Source organism: Hydractinia symbiolongicarpus, chromosome 5 (genome assembly GCF_029227915.1).
Source record: "Hydractinia symbiolongicarpus strain clone_291-10 chromosome 5, HSymV2.1, whole genome shotgun sequence".
Classification (NCBI taxonomy): Eukaryota; Metazoa; Cnidaria; class Hydrozoa; order Anthoathecata; family Hydractiniidae; genus Hydractinia; species Hydractinia symbiolongicarpus.
In genome coordinates, this window is record NC_079879.1 from 9,409,945 (window position 1) to 9,427,633 (window position 17,689).

The 17,689-nt window shown below is 36.9% G+C and overlaps 25 non-coding genes across 25 annotated transcripts; all 25 read right to left on the reverse strand.

Annotated features, from left to right (window-relative positions):
- Positions 1–396: 396 nt before the first annotated feature.
- Trnah-gug (transfer RNA histidin (anticodon GUG)) lies at positions 397–468 on the reverse strand. The gene has a single exon. It is a non-coding gene; the product is annotated as a tRNA-His (tRNA).
- A 512-nt stretch (positions 469–980) lies between these two features.
- Trnah-gug (transfer RNA histidin (anticodon GUG)) lies at positions 981–1,052 on the reverse strand. The gene has a single exon. It is a non-coding gene; the product is annotated as a tRNA-His (tRNA).
- An 811-nt stretch (positions 1,053–1,863) lies between these two features.
- On the reverse strand, positions 1,864–1,935 carry Trnah-gug (transfer RNA histidin (anticodon GUG)). Its single transcript has one exon. It is a non-coding gene; the product is annotated as a tRNA-His (tRNA).
- A 218-nt stretch (positions 1,936–2,153) lies between these two features.
- Positions 2,154–2,225, reverse strand: Trnah-gug (transfer RNA histidin (anticodon GUG)). Its single transcript has one exon. It is a non-coding gene; the product is annotated as a tRNA-His (tRNA).
- Positions 2,226–2,447: 222 nt separating this feature from the next.
- On the reverse strand, positions 2,448–2,519 carry Trnah-gug (transfer RNA histidin (anticodon GUG)). Its single transcript has one exon. It is a non-coding gene; the product is annotated as a tRNA-His (tRNA).
- A 512-nt stretch (positions 2,520–3,031) lies between these two features.
- Positions 3,032–3,103, reverse strand: Trnah-gug (transfer RNA histidin (anticodon GUG)). Its single transcript has one exon. It is a non-coding gene; the product is annotated as a tRNA-His (tRNA).
- Positions 3,104–4,207: 1,104 nt separating this feature from the next.
- Positions 4,208–4,279, reverse strand: Trnah-gug (transfer RNA histidin (anticodon GUG)). The gene has a single exon. It is a non-coding gene; the product is annotated as a tRNA-His (tRNA).
- An 802-nt stretch (positions 4,280–5,081) lies between these two features.
- Trnah-gug (transfer RNA histidin (anticodon GUG)) lies at positions 5,082–5,153 on the reverse strand. The gene has a single exon. It is a non-coding gene; the product is annotated as a tRNA-His (tRNA).
- Positions 5,154–5,665: 512 nt separating this feature from the next.
- Positions 5,666–5,737, reverse strand: Trnah-gug (transfer RNA histidin (anticodon GUG)). The gene has a single exon. It is a non-coding gene; the product is annotated as a tRNA-His (tRNA).
- An 805-nt stretch (positions 5,738–6,542) lies between these two features.
- Trnah-aug (transfer RNA histidin (anticodon AUG)) lies at positions 6,543–6,614 on the reverse strand. Its single transcript has one exon. It is a non-coding gene; the product is annotated as a tRNA-His (tRNA).
- A 517-nt stretch (positions 6,615–7,131) lies between these two features.
- Positions 7,132–7,203, reverse strand: Trnah-gug (transfer RNA histidin (anticodon GUG)). The gene has a single exon. It is a non-coding gene; the product is annotated as a tRNA-His (tRNA).
- A 515-nt stretch (positions 7,204–7,718) lies between these two features.
- On the reverse strand, positions 7,719–7,790 carry Trnah-gug (transfer RNA histidin (anticodon GUG)). Its single transcript has one exon. It is a non-coding gene; the product is annotated as a tRNA-His (tRNA).
- Positions 7,791–8,897: 1,107 nt separating this feature from the next.
- On the reverse strand, positions 8,898–8,969 carry Trnah-gug (transfer RNA histidin (anticodon GUG)). Its single transcript has one exon. It is a non-coding gene; the product is annotated as a tRNA-His (tRNA).
- Positions 8,970–10,070: 1,101 nt separating this feature from the next.
- Trnah-gug (transfer RNA histidin (anticodon GUG)) lies at positions 10,071–10,142 on the reverse strand. The gene has a single exon. It is a non-coding gene; the product is annotated as a tRNA-His (tRNA).
- A 220-nt stretch (positions 10,143–10,362) lies between these two features.
- On the reverse strand, positions 10,363–10,434 carry Trnah-gug (transfer RNA histidin (anticodon GUG)). Its single transcript has one exon. It is a non-coding gene; the product is annotated as a tRNA-His (tRNA).
- A 1,394-nt stretch (positions 10,435–11,828) lies between these two features.
- Trnah-gug (transfer RNA histidin (anticodon GUG)) lies at positions 11,829–11,900 on the reverse strand. The gene has a single exon. It is a non-coding gene; the product is annotated as a tRNA-His (tRNA).
- Positions 11,901–12,120: 220 nt separating this feature from the next.
- Positions 12,121–12,192, reverse strand: Trnah-gug (transfer RNA histidin (anticodon GUG)). Its single transcript has one exon. It is a non-coding gene; the product is annotated as a tRNA-His (tRNA).
- A 513-nt stretch (positions 12,193–12,705) lies between these two features.
- Positions 12,706–12,777, reverse strand: Trnah-gug (transfer RNA histidin (anticodon GUG)). Its single transcript has one exon. It is a non-coding gene; the product is annotated as a tRNA-His (tRNA).
- An 811-nt stretch (positions 12,778–13,588) lies between these two features.
- Trnah-gug (transfer RNA histidin (anticodon GUG)) lies at positions 13,589–13,660 on the reverse strand. Its single transcript has one exon. It is a non-coding gene; the product is annotated as a tRNA-His (tRNA).
- A 220-nt stretch (positions 13,661–13,880) lies between these two features.
- On the reverse strand, positions 13,881–13,952 carry Trnah-gug (transfer RNA histidin (anticodon GUG)). Its single transcript has one exon. It is a non-coding gene; the product is annotated as a tRNA-His (tRNA).
- Positions 13,953–14,470: 518 nt separating this feature from the next.
- On the reverse strand, positions 14,471–14,542 carry Trnah-gug (transfer RNA histidin (anticodon GUG)). The gene has a single exon. It is a non-coding gene; the product is annotated as a tRNA-His (tRNA).
- Positions 14,543–14,762: 220 nt separating this feature from the next.
- On the reverse strand, positions 14,763–14,834 carry Trnah-gug (transfer RNA histidin (anticodon GUG)). The gene has a single exon. It is a non-coding gene; the product is annotated as a tRNA-His (tRNA).
- An 811-nt stretch (positions 14,835–15,645) lies between these two features.
- Positions 15,646–15,717, reverse strand: Trnah-gug (transfer RNA histidin (anticodon GUG)). Its single transcript has one exon. It is a non-coding gene; the product is annotated as a tRNA-His (tRNA).
- Positions 15,718–16,823: 1,106 nt separating this feature from the next.
- Positions 16,824–16,895, reverse strand: Trnah-gug (transfer RNA histidin (anticodon GUG)). The gene has a single exon. It is a non-coding gene; the product is annotated as a tRNA-His (tRNA).
- Positions 16,896–17,115: 220 nt separating this feature from the next.
- On the reverse strand, positions 17,116–17,187 carry Trnah-gug (transfer RNA histidin (anticodon GUG)). The gene has a single exon. It is a non-coding gene; the product is annotated as a tRNA-His (tRNA).
- Between the last annotated feature and the right edge of the window lie 502 nt (positions 17,188–17,689).

Genomic DNA, 17,689 nt, shown 5'->3' on the forward strand with positions numbered 1-17,689 from the left:
ATAAACAAAATAAATGCATAGGACTGTTTTCTCTTGCGAACGGAGACAATTTAATTGATACAGAAGTACATGTTCACTATCCTATTACTGAATCTTGTAATGCCGTGACCAGGATTCGAACATGGGTTTTTGCGGCCACAACGCAATGTACAAATCACTATACGACCACGGCTGATGTGAGATTGTTATCTGTATATGTCTTGTTCAAAGCACTGAGCTGCAATGCGTTGATTAAGAAATGTATTACGTTATGTTTGAAGTCGATACACAACATAATTCGGTGTAATAGAGAAAACAAGCAAAATTAAAGCATCAGGAGCAGTTCATCCAAGCGAACGGGGTCAATTTAATCGATACAGAAATATATGTTCACTTTCCTATCACTGATTCTTGTAATGCCGTGACCAGGATTCGAACCTGGGTTATTGCGGCCACAACGCAATGTACTAACCACTATACGATCACGGCTGATATAAGTTTGTTAACTATATATGTCTTGTTCAAAACACTCTGCTGCAATGCGATGATTAAGAAGTATATTTCGTTATGTTTGAAGTCGATACACAACATAATTCGGTTATTTAAAAAGAATAAACAAAATGAATGCATGGGACTGTTTTCTCTATCGAACGGAGACAATTTAATCGATACAGAAGTACACGTTAACTTCCTATCACTGATTCTACTAATGAAATGACCAGGATTCGAACCTGGGTTATTGCGGCCACAACGCAATGTACTAACCACTATGCGATCACGGCTTATGTGAGATTGGCTATATATGCCTTGTTCAAAACACTCTGCTGCAAAGCGATGATTAAGACGTATATTACGTTATGTTTGAAGCCGATACACAACATAATTCGGTGATATAAAGAAAATAAACAAAGTGAATTCATAGGACTGTTTTGTCTAGCGAACAGAGACATTTTAATCGATACAGAAATATATGTTTACTTTCCTATCACTGATTCTTGTAATGCCGTGACCAGGATTCGAACCTGGGTTATTGCGGCCACAACGCAATGTACTAACCACTATACGATCACGGCTGATCTAAGTTTGTTAACTATATATGTCTTGTTCAAAACACTCTGCTGCAATGCGATGATTAAGAAGTATATTTCTTTATGTTTGAAGTCGATACACAACATAATTCGGTTATTTAAAAAGAAAAAACAAAATGAATGCATAGGACTGTTTTCTCTGGCGAACAGAGATATTTTAATCGATACAGAAATATAGGTTAACTTCCTATCACAGATTCTTCTAATGATATGACCAGGACTCGAACCTGGGTTATTGCGGCCACAACGCAACGTACCAACCACTATACGATCACGGTTCATATGAGATTGTTAACCATATATGTCTTGTTCAAAACACTCTGCTGCAATGCGATGATTAAGAAGTAAATTTCCTTATGTCTGAAGTCGATACACAACATCATTCGGTTATATAAAGAAAATAAACAAAATAAATGCATAGGACTGTTTTCTCTTGCGAACGGAGACAATTTAATTGATACAGAAGTACATGTTCACTATCCTATCACTGAATCTTGTAATGCCGTGACCAGGATTCGAACATGGGTTTTTGCGGCCACAACGCAATGTACAAATCACTATACGACCACGGCTGATGTGAGATTGTTATCTGTATATGTCTTGTTCAAAGCACTGAGCTGCAATGCGTTGATTAAGAAATGTATTACGTTATGTTTGAAGTCGATACACAACATAATTCGGTGTAATAGAGAAAACAAGCAAAATTAAAGCATCAGGAGCAGTTCATCCAAGCGAACGGGGTCAATTTAATCGATACAGAAATATATGTTCACTTTCCTATCACTGATTCTTGTAATGCCGTGACCAGGATTCGAACCTGGGTTATTGCGGCCACAACGCAATGTACTAACCACTATACGATCACGGCTTATGTGAGATTGACTATACATGCCTTGTTCAAAACACTCTGCTGCAAGGCGATGATTAAGAAGTATATTACGTTATGTTTGAACCCGATACACAACATAATTCGGTGATATAAAGAAAATAACAAAATGAATTCATAGGACTGATTTGTCTAGCGAACAGAGACATTTTAATCGATACAGAAATATATGTTTACTTTCCTATCACTGATTCTTGTAATGCCGTGACCAGGATTCGAACCTGGGTTATTGCGGCCACAACGCAATGTACTAACCACTATACGATCACGGCTGATCTAAGTTTGTTAACTATATATGTCTTGTTCAAAACACTCTGCTGCAATGCGATGATTAAGAAGTATATTTCTTTATGTTTGAAGTCGATACACAACATAATTCGGTTATTTAAAAAGAAAAAACAAAATGAATGCGTAGGACTGTTTTCTCTGGCGAACGGAGATATTTCAATCGATACAGAAATATATGTTCACTTTCCTATCACTGATTCTTGTAATGCCGTGACCAGGATTCGAACCTGGGTTATTGCGGCCACAACGCAATGTACTAACCACTATACGATCACGGCTGATAAAAGTTTGTTAACTATATATGTCTTGTTCAAAACACTCTGCTGCAATGCGATGATTAAGAAGTATATTTCGTTATGTTTGAAGTCGATACACAACATAATTCGGTTATTTAAAAAGAATAAACAAAATGAATGCATGGGACTGTTTTCTCTATCGAACGGAGACAATTTAATCGATACAGAAGTACACGTTAACTTCCTATCACTGATTCTACTAATGAAATGACTAGGATTCGAACCTGGGTTATTGCGGCCACAACGCAATGTACTAACCACTATGCGATCACGGCTTATGTGAGATTGGCTATATATGCCTTGTTCAAAACACTCTGCTGCAAGGCGATGATTAAGACGTATATTACGTTATGTTTGAAGCCGATACACAACATAATTCGGTGATATAAAGAAAATAAACAAAGTGAATTCATAGGACTGTTTTGTCTAGCGAACAGAGACATTTTAATCGATACAGAAATATATGTTTACTTTCCTATCACTGATTCTTGTAATGCCGTGACCAGGATTCGAACCTGGGTTATTGCGGCCACAACGCAATGTACTAACCACTATACGATCACGGCTGATCTAAGTTTGTTAACTATATATGTCTTGTTCAAAACACTCTGCTGCAATGCGATGATTAAGAAGTATATTTCTTTATGTTTGAAGTCGATACACAACATAATTCGGTTATTTAAAAAGAAAAAACAAAATGAATGCATAGGACTGTTTTCTCTGGCGAACGGAGATATTTTAATCGATACAGAAATATAGGTTAACTTCCTATCACAGATTCTTCTAATGAAATGACCAGGACTCGAACCTGGGTTATTGCGGCCACAACTCAACGTACCAACCACTATACGATCACGGTTCATATGAGATTGTTAACCATATATCTCTTGTTCAAAACACTCTGCTGCAATGCGATGATTAAGAAGTATATTTCTTTATGTTTGAAGTCGATACACAACATAATTCGGTTATTTAAAAAGAAAAAACAAAATGAATGCATAGGACTGTTTTCTCTGGCGAACGGAGATATTTTAATCGATACAGAAATATAGGTTAACTTCCTATCACAGATTCTTCTAATGAAATGACCAGGACTCGAACCTGGGTTATTGCGGCCACAACTCAACGTACCAACCACTATACGATCACGGTTCATATGAGATTGTTAACCATATATCTCTTGTTCAAAACACTCTGCTGCAATGCGATGATTAAGAAGTAAATTTCCTTATGTCTGAAGTCGATACACAACATCATTCGGTTATATAAAGAAAATAAACAAAATAAATGCATAGGACTGTTTTCTCTTGCGAACGGAGACAATTTAATTGATACAGAAGTACATGTTCACTATCCTATCACTGAATCTTGTAATGCCGTGACCAGGATTCGAACATGGGTTTTTGCGGCCACAACGCAATGTACAAATCACTATACGACCACGGCTGATGTGAGATTGTTATCTGTATATGTCTTGTTCAAAGCACTGAGCTGCAATGCGTTGATTAAGAAATGTATTACGTTATGTTTGAAGTCGATACACAACATAATTCGGTGTAATAGAGAAAACAAGCAAAATTAAAGCATCAGGAGCAGTTTATCCAAGCGAACGGGGTCAATTTAATCGATACAGAAATATATGTTCACTTTCCTATCACTGATTCTTGTAATGCCGTGACCAGGATTCGAACCTGGGTTATTGCGGCCACAACGCAATGTACTAACCACTATACGATCACGGCTTATGTGAGATTGACTATACATGCCTTGTTCAAAACACTCTGCTGCAAGGCGATGATTAAGAAGTATATTACGTTATGTTTGAACCCGATACACAACATAATTCGGTGATATAAAGAAAATAACAAAATGAATTCATAGGACTGTTTTCTCTAGCGAACGGAGATATTTTATTCGATACAGAAATATATGTTCACTTTCCTATCACTGATTCTTGTAATGCCGTGACCAGGATTCGAACCTGGCTTATTGCGGCCACAACGCAATGTACTAACAACTATACGATCACGGCTGATATAAGATTGTTAACCATATATGTCTTGTTCAAAACACTCTGCTGCAATGCGATGATTAAGAAGTATATTTCGTTATGTTTGAAGTCGATACACAACATAATTCGGTTATTTAAAAAGAATAAACAAAATGAATGCATGGGACTGTTTTCTCTATCGAACGGAGACAATTTAATCGATACAGAAGTACACGTTAACTTCCTATCACTGATTCTACTAATGAAATGACCAGGATTCGAACCTGGGTTATTGCGGCCACAACGCAATGTACTAACCACTATGTGATCACGGCTTATGTGAGATTGGCTATATATGCCTTGTTCAAAACACTCTGCTGCAAGGCGATGATTAAGACGTATATTACGTTATGTTTGAAGCCGATACACAACATAATTCGGTGATATAAAGAAAATAAACAAAGTGAATTCATAGGACTGTTTTGTCTAGCGAACAGAGACATTTTAATCGATACAGAAATATATGTTCACTTTCCTATCACTGATTCTTGTAATGCCGTGACCAGGATTCGAACCTGGGTTATTGCGGCCACAACGCAATGTACTAACCACTATACGATCACGGCTGAAATAAGTTTGTTAACTATATATGTCTTGTTCAAAACACTCTGCTGCAATGCGATGATTAAGAAGTATATTTCGTTATGTTTGAAGTCGATACACAACATAATTCGGTTATTTAAAAAGAATAAACAAAATGAATGCATGGTACTGTTTTCTCTATGGAACGGAGACAATTTAATCGATACAGAAGTACACGTTAACTTCCTATCACTGATTCTACTAATGAAATGACCAGGATTCGAACCTGGGTTATTGCGGCCACAACGCAATGTACTAACCACTATGCGATCACGGCTTATGTGAGATTGGCTATATATGCCTTGTTCAAAACACTCTGCTGCAAGGCGATGATTAAGACGTATATTACGTTATGTTTGAAGCCGATACACAACATAATTCCGTGATATAAAGAAAATAAACAAAGTGAATTCATAGGACTGTTTTGTCTAGCGAACAGAGACATTTTAATCGATACAGAAATATATGTTCACTTTCCTATCACTGATTCTTGTAATGCCGTGACCAGGATTCGAACCTGGGTTATTGCGGCCACAACGCAATGTACTAACCAATATACGATCACGGCTGATATAAGTTTGTTAACTATATATGTCTTGTTCAAAACACTCTGCTGCAATGCGATGATTAAGAAGTATATTTCGTTATGTTTGAAGTCAATACACAACATAATTCGGTTATTTAAAAAGAATAAACAAAATGAATGCATGGGACTGTTTTCTCTATCGAACGGAGACAATTTAATCGATACAGAAGTACACGTTAAATTCCTATCACTGATTCTACTAATGAAATGACCAGGATTCGAACCTGGGTTATTGCGGCCACAACGCAATGTACTAACCACTATACGATCACGGCTTATGTTAGATTGGATATACATGCCTTGTTCAAAACACTCTGCTGCAAGGCGATGATTAAGAAGTATATTACGTTATGTTTGAAGCCGATACACAACATAATTCGGTGATATAAAGAAAGTAACAAAATTAATTCATAGGACTGTTTTCTCTAGCGAACGGAGATATTTTAATCGATACAGAAATATATGTTCACTTTCCTATCACTGATTCTTGCATGCCGTGACCAGGATTCGAACCTGGGTTATTACGGCCACAACGCAATGTACTAACCACTATACGATTACGGTGTAGTGATATTGTTATCTGTATATGTCTTGCTCAAAGCACTGAGCTGCAATGCGTTGATTAAGAAATGTATTACGTTATGTTTGAAGTCGATACACAACATAATTCCGTGGAATATAGAAAACAAGCAAAATTAAAGCATCAGGAGCTGTTCATCCAAGCGAACGGGGTCAATTTATTCGATACAGAAATATATGTTCACATTCCTATCACTGATTCTTGTAATGCCGTGACCAGGATTCGAACCTGGGTTATTGCGACCATAACGCAATGTACTAACAACTATACGATCACGGCTGATATAAGAGTGTTAACCATATATGTCTTGTTCAAAACACTCTGCTGCAATGCGATGATTAAGAAGTATATTTCGTTATGTTTGAAGTCGATACGCAACATAATTCGGTTATTTAAAAAGAATAAACAAAATGAATGCATAGGACTGTTTTCTCTATGGAACGGAGACAATCTACTCGATACAGAAGTACACGTTAACTTCCTATCACAGATTCTTTTAATGAAATGACCAGGACTCGAACCTGGGTTATTGCGGCCACAACGCAACATACTAACCACTATACGATCACGGCTCATATGAGTTTGTTAACCATATATGTCTTGTTCAAAACACTCTGCTGCAATGCGTTGATTAAGAAATGTATTACGTTATGTTTGAAGTCGATACACAAAATTATTCGGTGTAATAGAGAAAACAAGCAAAATTAAAGCATCAGGAGCTGTTCATCCAAGCGAACGGGGTCAATTTAATCGATACAGAAATATATGTTCACTTTCCTATCACTGATTCTTGTAATGCCGTGACCAGGATTCGAACCTGGGTTATTGCGGCCACAACGTAATGTACTAACCACTATACGATCACGGCTGATATAAGATTGTTAACCATATATGTCTTGTTCAAAACACTCTGCTGCAATGCGATGATTAAGAAGTATATTTCGTTATATTTGAAGTCGATACACTACATAATTCGGTTATTTATAAAAAATAAACAAAATGAATGCATAAGACTGTTTTCTCTATCGAACGGAGACAATTTAATCGATACAGAAGTACACGTTAACTTCATATCACAGATTCTACTAATGAAATGACCAGGATTCGAACCTGGGTTATTGCGGCCACATCGCAATGTACTAACCACTATACGATCACGGCTGATATAAGATTGTTAACCATATATGTCTTGTTCAAAACACTCTGCTGCAATGCGATGATTAAGAAGTATATTTCGTTATGTTTGAAGTCGATACACAACATAATTCGGTTATTTAAAAAGAAAAAACAAAATGAATGCATAGGACTGTTTTCTCTAGCGAACGGAGATATTTTAATCGATACAGAAATATAGGTTCACTTTCCTATCACTGATTCTTGTAATGCCGTGACCAGGATTCGAACCTGGATTATTGCGGCCACAACGCAATGTACTAACCACTATACGATCACGGCTGATATAAGATTGTTAACCATATATGTCTTGTTCAAAACACTCTGCTGCAATGCGATGATTAAGAAGTATATTTCGTTATGTTTGAAGTCGATACACAACATAATTCGGTTATTTAAAAAGAAAAAACAAAATGAATGCATAGGACTGTTTTCTCTATCGAACGAAGTCAATTTAATAGATACAGAAGTACACGTTAACTTCCTATCACAGATTCTTCCAATGAAATGTCCAGGATTCGAACCTGGGTTATTGCGGCCACAACGCAATGTACTAACCATCATACGATCATGGCTGATGTGAGATTGTTATCTATATATGTCTTGTTCAAAACACTGTGCTGCAATGAGTTGATTAAGAAATGTATTACGTTATGTTTGAAGTCGATACACAACATAATTCGGTGTAATAGAGAAAACAAGCAAAATTTAAGCATCAGGAGCTGCTCATCCAAGCGAACGGGGTCAATTTAATCGATACAGAAATATATGTTCACTTTCCTATCACTGATTCTTGTAATGCCGTGACCAGGATTCGAACCTGGGTTATGGCGGATACAACGCAATGTACTAACCACTATACGATCACGGCTGATATAAGATTGTTAACCATATATGTCTTGTTCAAATCACTCTGCTGCAATGCGATGATTAAGAAGTATATTTCGTTATGTTTGAAGTCGATACGCAACATAATTCGATTATTTAAAAAGAATAAACAAAATGAATGCATAGGACTGTTTTCTCTATGGAACGGAGACAATTTAATCGATACAGAAGTACACGTTAACTTCCTATCACAGATTCTTCTAATGAAATGACCAGGACTCGAACCTGGGTTATTGCGGCCACAACGCAACGTACTAACCACTATACGATCACGGCTCATATGAGATTGTTAACCATATATGTCTTGTTCAAAACACTCTGCTGCAATGCGATGATTAAGAAGTAAATTTCGTTATGTTTGAAGTCGATACACAACATCATTCGGCTATATAAAGAAAATAAACAAAATAAATGCATCAGGAGCTGTTCAGCCAAGCGAACGGGGTCAATTTAATCGATACAGAAATATATGTTCACTTTCCTATCACTGATTCCTTGTAATGCCGTGACCAGGATTCGAACCTGGGTTATTGCGGCCACAACGCAATGTACTAACCACTATACGATCACGACTTATGCGAGATTGACTATACATGCCTTGTTCAAAACACTCTGCTGCAAGGCGATGATTAAGAAGTATATTACGTTATGTTTGAAGCCGATACACATCATAATTCGGTGATATAAAGAAAATAACAAAATGAATTCATAGGACTGTTTTCTCTAGCGAACGGAGATATTTTAATCGATACAGAAATATATGTTCACTTTCCTATCACTGATTCTTGTAATGCCTTGAACAGGATTCGAACCTGGGTTATTGCGGCCACAACGCAATGTACTAACCACTATACAATCACGGCTGATATAAGATTGTTAACAATATATGTCTTGTTCAAAACACTCTGCTGCAATGCGATGATTAAGAAGTATATTTCGTTATGTTTGAAGTCGATACGCAACATAATTCGGTTATTTAAAAAGAATAAACAAAATGAATGCATAGGACTGTTTTCTCTATGGAACGGAGACAATTTAATTGATACAGAAGTACACGTTAACTTCCTATCACAGATTCTTCTAATGAAATGACCAGGACTCGAACCTGGGTTATTGCGGTCACAACGCAATGTACTAACCACTATACGATCACGGCTCATATGAGATTGTTAACCATATATGTCTTGTTCAAAACACTCTGCTGCAATGCGATGATTAAGAAGTAAATTTCGTTATGTTTGAAGTCGATACACAACATCATTCGGTTATATAAAGAAAATAAACAAAATAAATGCATAGGACTGTCTTCTCTAGCGAACGGAGACAATTTAATTGATACAGAAGTACATGTTCACTATCCTATCACTGGCTCTTGTAATGCCGTGACCAGGATTCGAACATGGGTTATTGCAGCCACAACGCAATGCACTAATCACTATACGATCACGGCTGATGTGAGATTGTTATCTGTATATGTCTTGTTCAAAGCACTGAGCTGCAATGCGTTGATTAAGAAATGTATTACGTTATGTTTGAAGTCGATACACAACATAATTCGGTGTAATAGAGAAAACAAGCAAAATTAAAGCATCAGGAGCTGTTCATCCAAGCGAACGGGGTCAATTTAATAGATACAGAAATATATGTTCACTTTCCTATCACTGATTCTTGTAATGCCGTGACCAGGATTCGAACCTGGGTTATTGCGGCCACAACGCAATGTACTAATCACTATACGATCACGGCTTTTGTGACATTGACTATACATGCCTTGTTCAAAACACTCTGCTGCAAGGCGATGATTAAGAAGTATATTACGTTATGTTCGAAGCCGATACACAACATAATTCGTTGATATAAAGAAAATAACAAAATGAATTCATAGGACTGTTTTCTCTAGCGAACGGAGATATTTTAATCGATAAACAGAAATATATGTTCACTTTCCTATCACTGATTCTTGTAATGCCGTGACCAGGCTTCGAACCTGGGTTATTGCGGCCACAACGCAATGTACTAACCACTATACGATCACGGCTGATATAAGATTGTTAACCATATATTTCTTGTTCAAAACACTCTGCTGCAATGCGATGATTAAGAAGTATATTTCGTTATGTTTGAAGTCGATACACAACATAATTCGGTTATTTAAAAAGAATAAACAAAATGAATGCATAGGACTGTTTTCTCTATCGAACGGAGACAATTTGATCGATACAGAAGTACACGTTAACTTCCTATCGCAGATTCTACTAATGAAATGACCAGGATTCGAACCTGGGTTATTGCGGCCACAACGCAATGTACTAACCACTATACGATCACAGCTTATGCGAGATTGACTATACATGCCTTGTTCAAAACACTCTGCTGCAAGGCGATGATTAAGAAGTATATTACGTTATGTTTGAAGCCGATACACATCATAATTCGGTGATATAAAGAAAATAACAAAATGAATTCATAGGACTGTTTTCTCTAGCGAACGGAGATATTTTAATCGATACAGAAATATATGTTCACTTTCCTATCACTGATTCTTGTAATGCCTTGAACAGGATTCGAACCTGGGTTATTGCGGCCACAACGCAATGTACTAACCACTATACAATCACGGCTGATATAAGATTGTTAACAATATATGTCTTGTTCAAAACACTCTGCTGCAATGCGATGATTAAGAAGTATATTTCGTTATGTTTGAAGGCGATACGCAACATAATTCGGTTATTTAAAAAGAATAAACAAAATGAATGCATAGGACTGTTTTCTCTATGGAACGGAGACAATTTAATCGATACAGAAGTACACGTTAACTTCCTATCACAGATTCTTCTAATGAAATGACCAGGACTCGAACCTGGGTTATTGCGGTCACAACGCAATGTACTAACCACTATACGATCACGGCTCATATGAGATTGTTAACCATATATGTCTTGTTCAAAACACTCTGCTGCAATGCGATGATTAAGAAGTAAATTTCGTTATGTTTGAAGTCGATACACAACATCATTCGGTTATATAAAGAAAATAAACAAAATAAATGCATAGGACTGTTTTCTCTAGCGAACGGAGACAATTTAATTGATACAGAAGTACATGTTCACTATCCTATCACTGGCTCTTGTAATGCCGTGACCAGGATTCGAACATGGGTTATTGCAGCCACAACGCAATGCACTAATCACTATACGATCACGGCTGATGTGAGATTGTTATCTGTATATGTCTTGTTCAAAGCACTGAGCTGCAATGCGTTGATTAAGAAATGTATTACGTTATGTTTGAAGTCGATACACAACATAATTCGGTGTAATAGAGAAAACAAGCAAAATTAAAGCATCAGGAGCTGTTCATCCAAGCGAACGGGGTCAATTTAATAGATACAGAAATATATGTTCACTTTCCTATCACTGATTCTTGTAATGCCGTGACCAGGATTCGAACCTGGGTTATTGCGGCCACAACGCAATGTACTAATCACTATACGATCACGGCTTTTGTGACATTGACTATACATGCCTTGTTCAAAACACTCTGCTGCAAGGCGATGATTAAGAAGTATATTACGTTATGTTCGAAGCCGATACACAACATAATTCGTTGATATAAAGAAAATAACAAAATGAATTCATAGGACTGTTTTCTCTAGCGAACGGAGATATTTTAATCGATAAACAGAAATATATGTTCACTTTCCTATCACTGATTCTTGTAATGCCGTGACCAGGCTTCGAACCTGGGTTATTGCGGCCACAACGCAATGTACTAACCACTATACGATCACGGCTGATATAAGATTGTTAACCATATATTTCTTGTTCAAAACACTCTGCTGCAATGCGATGATTAAGAAGTATATTTCGTTATGTTTGAAGTCGATACACAACATAATTCGGTTATTTAAAAAGAATAAACAAAATGAATGCATAGGACTGTTTTCTCTATCGAACGGAGACAATTTGATCGATACAGAAGTACACGTTAACTTCCTATCACAGATTCTACTAATGAAATGACCAGGATTCGAACCTGGGTTATTGCGGCCACAACGCAATGTACTAACCACTATACGATCACGGCTTATGCGAGATTGACTATACATGCCTTGTTCAAAACACTCTGCTGCAAGGCGATGATTAAGAAGTATATTACGTTATGTTTGAAGCCGATACACATCATAATTCGGTGATATAAAGAAAATAACAAAATGAATTCATAGGACTGTTTTCTCTAGCGAACGGAGATATTTTAATCGATAAACAGAAATATATGTTCACTTTCCTATCACTGATTCTTGTAATGCCGTGACCAGGCTTCGAACCTGGGTTATTGCGGCCACAACGCAATGTACTAACCACTATACGATCACGGCTGATATAAGATTGTTAACCATATATTTCTTGTTCAAAACACTCTGCTGCAATGCGATGATTAAGAAGTATATTTCGTTATGTTTGAAGTCGATACACAACATAATTCGGTTATTTAAAAAGAATAAACAAAATGAATGCATAGGACTGTTTTCACTATCGAACGGAGACAATTTGATCGATACAGAAGTACACGTTAACTTCCTATCACAGATTCTACTAATGAAATGACCAGGATTCGAACCTGGGTTATTGCGGCCACAACGCAATGTACTAACCACTATACGATCACGGCTCATATGAGATTGTTAACCATATATGTCTTGTTCAAAACACTCTGCTGCAATGCGATGATTAAGAAGTAAATTTCGTTATGTTTGAAGTCGATACACAACATCATTCGGTTATATAAAGAAAATAAACAAAATAAATGCATAGGACTGTTTTCTCTAGCGAACGGAGACAATTTAATTGATACAGAAGTACATGTTCACTATCCTATCACTGGCTCTTGTAATGCCGTGACCAGGATTCGAACATGGGTTATTGCAGCCACAACGCAATGTACTAATCACTATACGATCACGGCTGATGTGAGATTGTTATCTGTATATGTCTTGTTCAAAGCACTGAGCTGCAATGCGTTGATTAAGAAATGTATTACGTTATGTTTGAAGTCGATACACAACATAATTCGGTGTAATAGAGAAAACAAGCAAAATTAAAGCATCAGGAGCTGTTCATCCAAGCGAACGGGGTCAATTTAATAGATACAGAAATATATGTTCACTTTCTTATCACTGATTCTTGTAATGCCGTGACCAGGATTCGAACCTGGGTTATTGCGGCCACAACGCAATGTACTAACCACTATACGATCACGGCTTTTGTGACATTGTCTATACATGCCTTGTTCAAAACACTCTGCTGCAAGGCGATGATTAAGAAGTATATTACGTTATGTTCGAAGCCGATACACAACATAATTCGTTGATATAAAGAAAATAACAAAATGAATTCATAGGACTGTTTTCTCTAGCGAACGGAGATATTTTAATCGATAAACAGAAATATATGTTCACTTTCCTATCACTGATTCTTGTAATGCCGTGACCAGGATTCGAACCTGGGTTATTGCGGCCACAACGCAATGTACTAACCACTATACGATCACGGCTGATATAAGATTGTTAACCATATATTTCTTGTTCAAAACACTCTGCTGCAATGCGATGATTAAGAAGTATATTTCGTTATGTTTGAAGTCGATACACAACATCATTCGGTTATATAAAGAAAATAAACAAAATAAATGCATAGGACTGTTTTCTCTAGCGAACGGAGACAATTTAATTGATACAGAAGTACATGTTCACTATCCTATCACTGGCTCTTGTAATGCCGTGACCAGGATTCGAACATGGGTTATTGCAGCCACAACGCAATGTACTAATCACTATACGATCACGGCTGATGTGAGATTGTTATCTGTATATGTCTTGTTCAAAGCACTGAGCTGCAATGCGTTGATTAAGAAATGTATTACGTTATGTTTGAAGTCGATACACAACATAATTCGGTGTAATAGAGAAAACAAGCAAAATTAAAGCATCAGGAGCTGTTCATCCAAGCGAACGGGGTCAATTTAATAGATACAGAAATATATGTTCACTTTCTTATCACTGATTCTTGTAATGCCGTGACCAGGATTCGAACCTGGGTTATTGCGGCCACAACGCAATGTACTAACCACTATACGATCACGGCTTTTGTGACATTGTCTATACATGCCTTGTTCAAAACACTCTGCTGCAAGGCGATGATTAAGAAGTATATTACGTTATGTTCGAAGCCGATACACAACATAATTCGTTGATATAAAGAAAATAACAAAATGAATTCATAGGACTGTTTTCTCTAGCGAACGGAGATATTTTAATCGATAAACAGAAATATATGTTCACTTTCCTATCACTGATTCTTGTAATGCCGTGACCAGGATTCGAACCTGGGTTATTGCGGCCACAACGCAATGTACTAACCACTATACGATCACGGCTGATATAAGATTGTTAACCATATATTTCTTGTTCAAAACACTCTGCTGCAATGCGATGATTAAGAAGTATATTTCGTTATGTTTGAAGTCGATACACAACATAATTCGGTTATTTAAAAAGAATAAACAAAATGAATGCATAGGACTGTTTTCTTTATCGAACGGAGACAATTTGATCGATACAGAAGTACACGTTAACTTCCTATCACAGATTCTACTAATGAAATGACCAGGATTCGAACCTGGGTTATTGCGGCCACAACGCAATGTACTAACCACTATACGATCACGGCTCATATGAGATTGTTAACCATATATGTCTTGTTCAAAACACTCTGCTGCAAGGCGATGATTATGAAGTAAATTTCGTTATGTTTGAAGTCGATGCACAACATCATTCGGTTATATAAAGAAAATAAACAAATTAAATGCATAGGACTGTTTTCTCTAGCGAACCGAGACAATTTAATTGATACAGAAGTACATGTTCACTATCCTATCACTGGCTCTTGTAATGCCGCGACCAGGATTCAAACATGGGTTATTGCGGCCACAACGCAATGTACTAATCACTATACCATCACGGCTGATGTGAAATTGTTATCTGTATATGTCTTGTTCAAAGCACTGAGCTGCAATGCGTTGATTAAGAAATGTATTACGTTATGTTTGAAGTCGATACACAACATAATTCGGTGTAATAGAGAAAACAAGCAAAATTAAAGCATCAGGAGCTGTTCATCCAAGCGAACGGGGTCAATTTAATAGATACAGAAATATATGTTCATTTTCCTATCACTGATTCTTGAAATGCCGTGACCAGGATTCGAACCTGGGTTATTGCGGCCACAACGCAATGTACTAACCACTATACGATCACGGTGATGTGAGATTGTTATCTGTATATGTCTTGTTCAAAGCACTGAGCTGCAATGCGTTGATTAAGAAATGTATTACGTTATGTTTGAAGTCGATACACAACATAATTCGGTGTAATAGAGAAAACAAGCAAAATTAAAGCATCAGGAGCTGTTCATCCAAGCGAACGGGGTCAATTTAATCGATACAGAAATATATGTTCACTTTCCTATCACTGATTCTTGTAATGCCGTGACCAGGATTCGAACCTGGGTTAATGCGGCCACAACGCAATGTACTAACCACTATACGATCACGTCTGATATAAGATTGTTAACCATATATGTCCTGTTCAAAACACTCTGCTGCAATGCGATGATTAAGAAGTATATTTCGTTATGTTTGAAGTCGATACGCAACATAATTCGGTTATTTAAAAAGAATAAACAAAATGAATGCATAGGACTGTTTTCTCTATTGAACGGAGACAATTTAATCGATACAGAAGTACACGTTAACTTCCTATCACAGATTCTTCTAATGAAATGACCAGGACTCGAACCTGGGTTATTGCGGCCACAACGCAATGTACTAACCACTATACGATCACGGCTCATATGAGATTGTTAACCATATATGTCTTGTTCAAAACACTCTGCTGCAATGCGATGATTAAGAAGTAAATTTCGTTATGTTTGAAGTCGATACACAACATCATTCGGTTATATAAAGAAAATAAACAAAATAAATGCATAGGACTGTTTTCTCTAGCGAACGGAGACAATTTAATTGATACAGAAGTACATGTTTACTATCCTATCACTGGCTCTTGTAATGCCGTGACCAGGATTCGAACATGGGTTATTGCAGCCACAACGCAATGTACTAATCACTATACGATCACGGCTGATGTGAGATTGTTATCTGTATATGTCTTGTTCAAAGCACTGAGCTGCAATGCGTTGATTAAGAAATGTATTACGTTATGTTTGAAGTCGATACACAACATAATTCGGTGTAATAGAGAAAACAAGCAAAATTAAAGCATCAGGAGCTGTTCATCCAAGCGAACCGGGTCAATTTAATAGATACAGAAATATATGTTCACTTTCCTATCACTGATTCTTGTATTGCCGTGACCAGGATTCGAACCTGGGTTATTGCGGCCACAACGCAATGTACTAACCACTATACGATCACGGCTTATGTGACATTGACTATACATGCCTTGTTCAAAACACTCTGCTGCAAGGCGATGATTAAGAAGTATATTACGTTATGTTCGAAGCCGATACACAACATAATTCGGTGATATAAAGAAAATAACAAAATGAATTTATAGGACTGTTTTCTCTAGCGAACGGAGATATTTTAATTGATAAACAGAAATATATGTTCACTTTCCTATCACTGATTCTTGTAATGCCGTGACCAGGATTCGAACCTTGGTTATTGCGGCCACAACGCAATGTACTAACCACTATACGATCACGGCTGATATAAGATTGTTAACCATATATGTCTTGTTCAAAACACTCTGCTGCAATGCGATGATTAAGAAGTATATTTCGTTATGTTTGAAGTCGATACACAACATAATTCGGTTATTTAAAAAGAATAAACAAAATGAATGCATAGGACTGTTTTCTCTATCGAACGGAGACAATTTAATCGATACAGAAGTACACGTTAACTTCCTATCACAGATTCTACTAATGAAATGACCAGGATTCGAACCTGGGTTATTGCAGCCACAACGCAATGTACTAACCACTATACGATCACGGCTCATGTGAGATTGGCTATATATGCCTTGCTCAAAACACTCTGCTGCAAGGCGATGATTAAGACGTATATTACGTTATGTTTGAAGCCGATACACAACATAATTCGGTGATATAAAGAAAATAAACAAAGTGAATTCATAGGACTGTTTTGTCTAGCAAACAGAGACATTTTAATCGATACAGAAATATATGTTCACTTTCCTATCACTG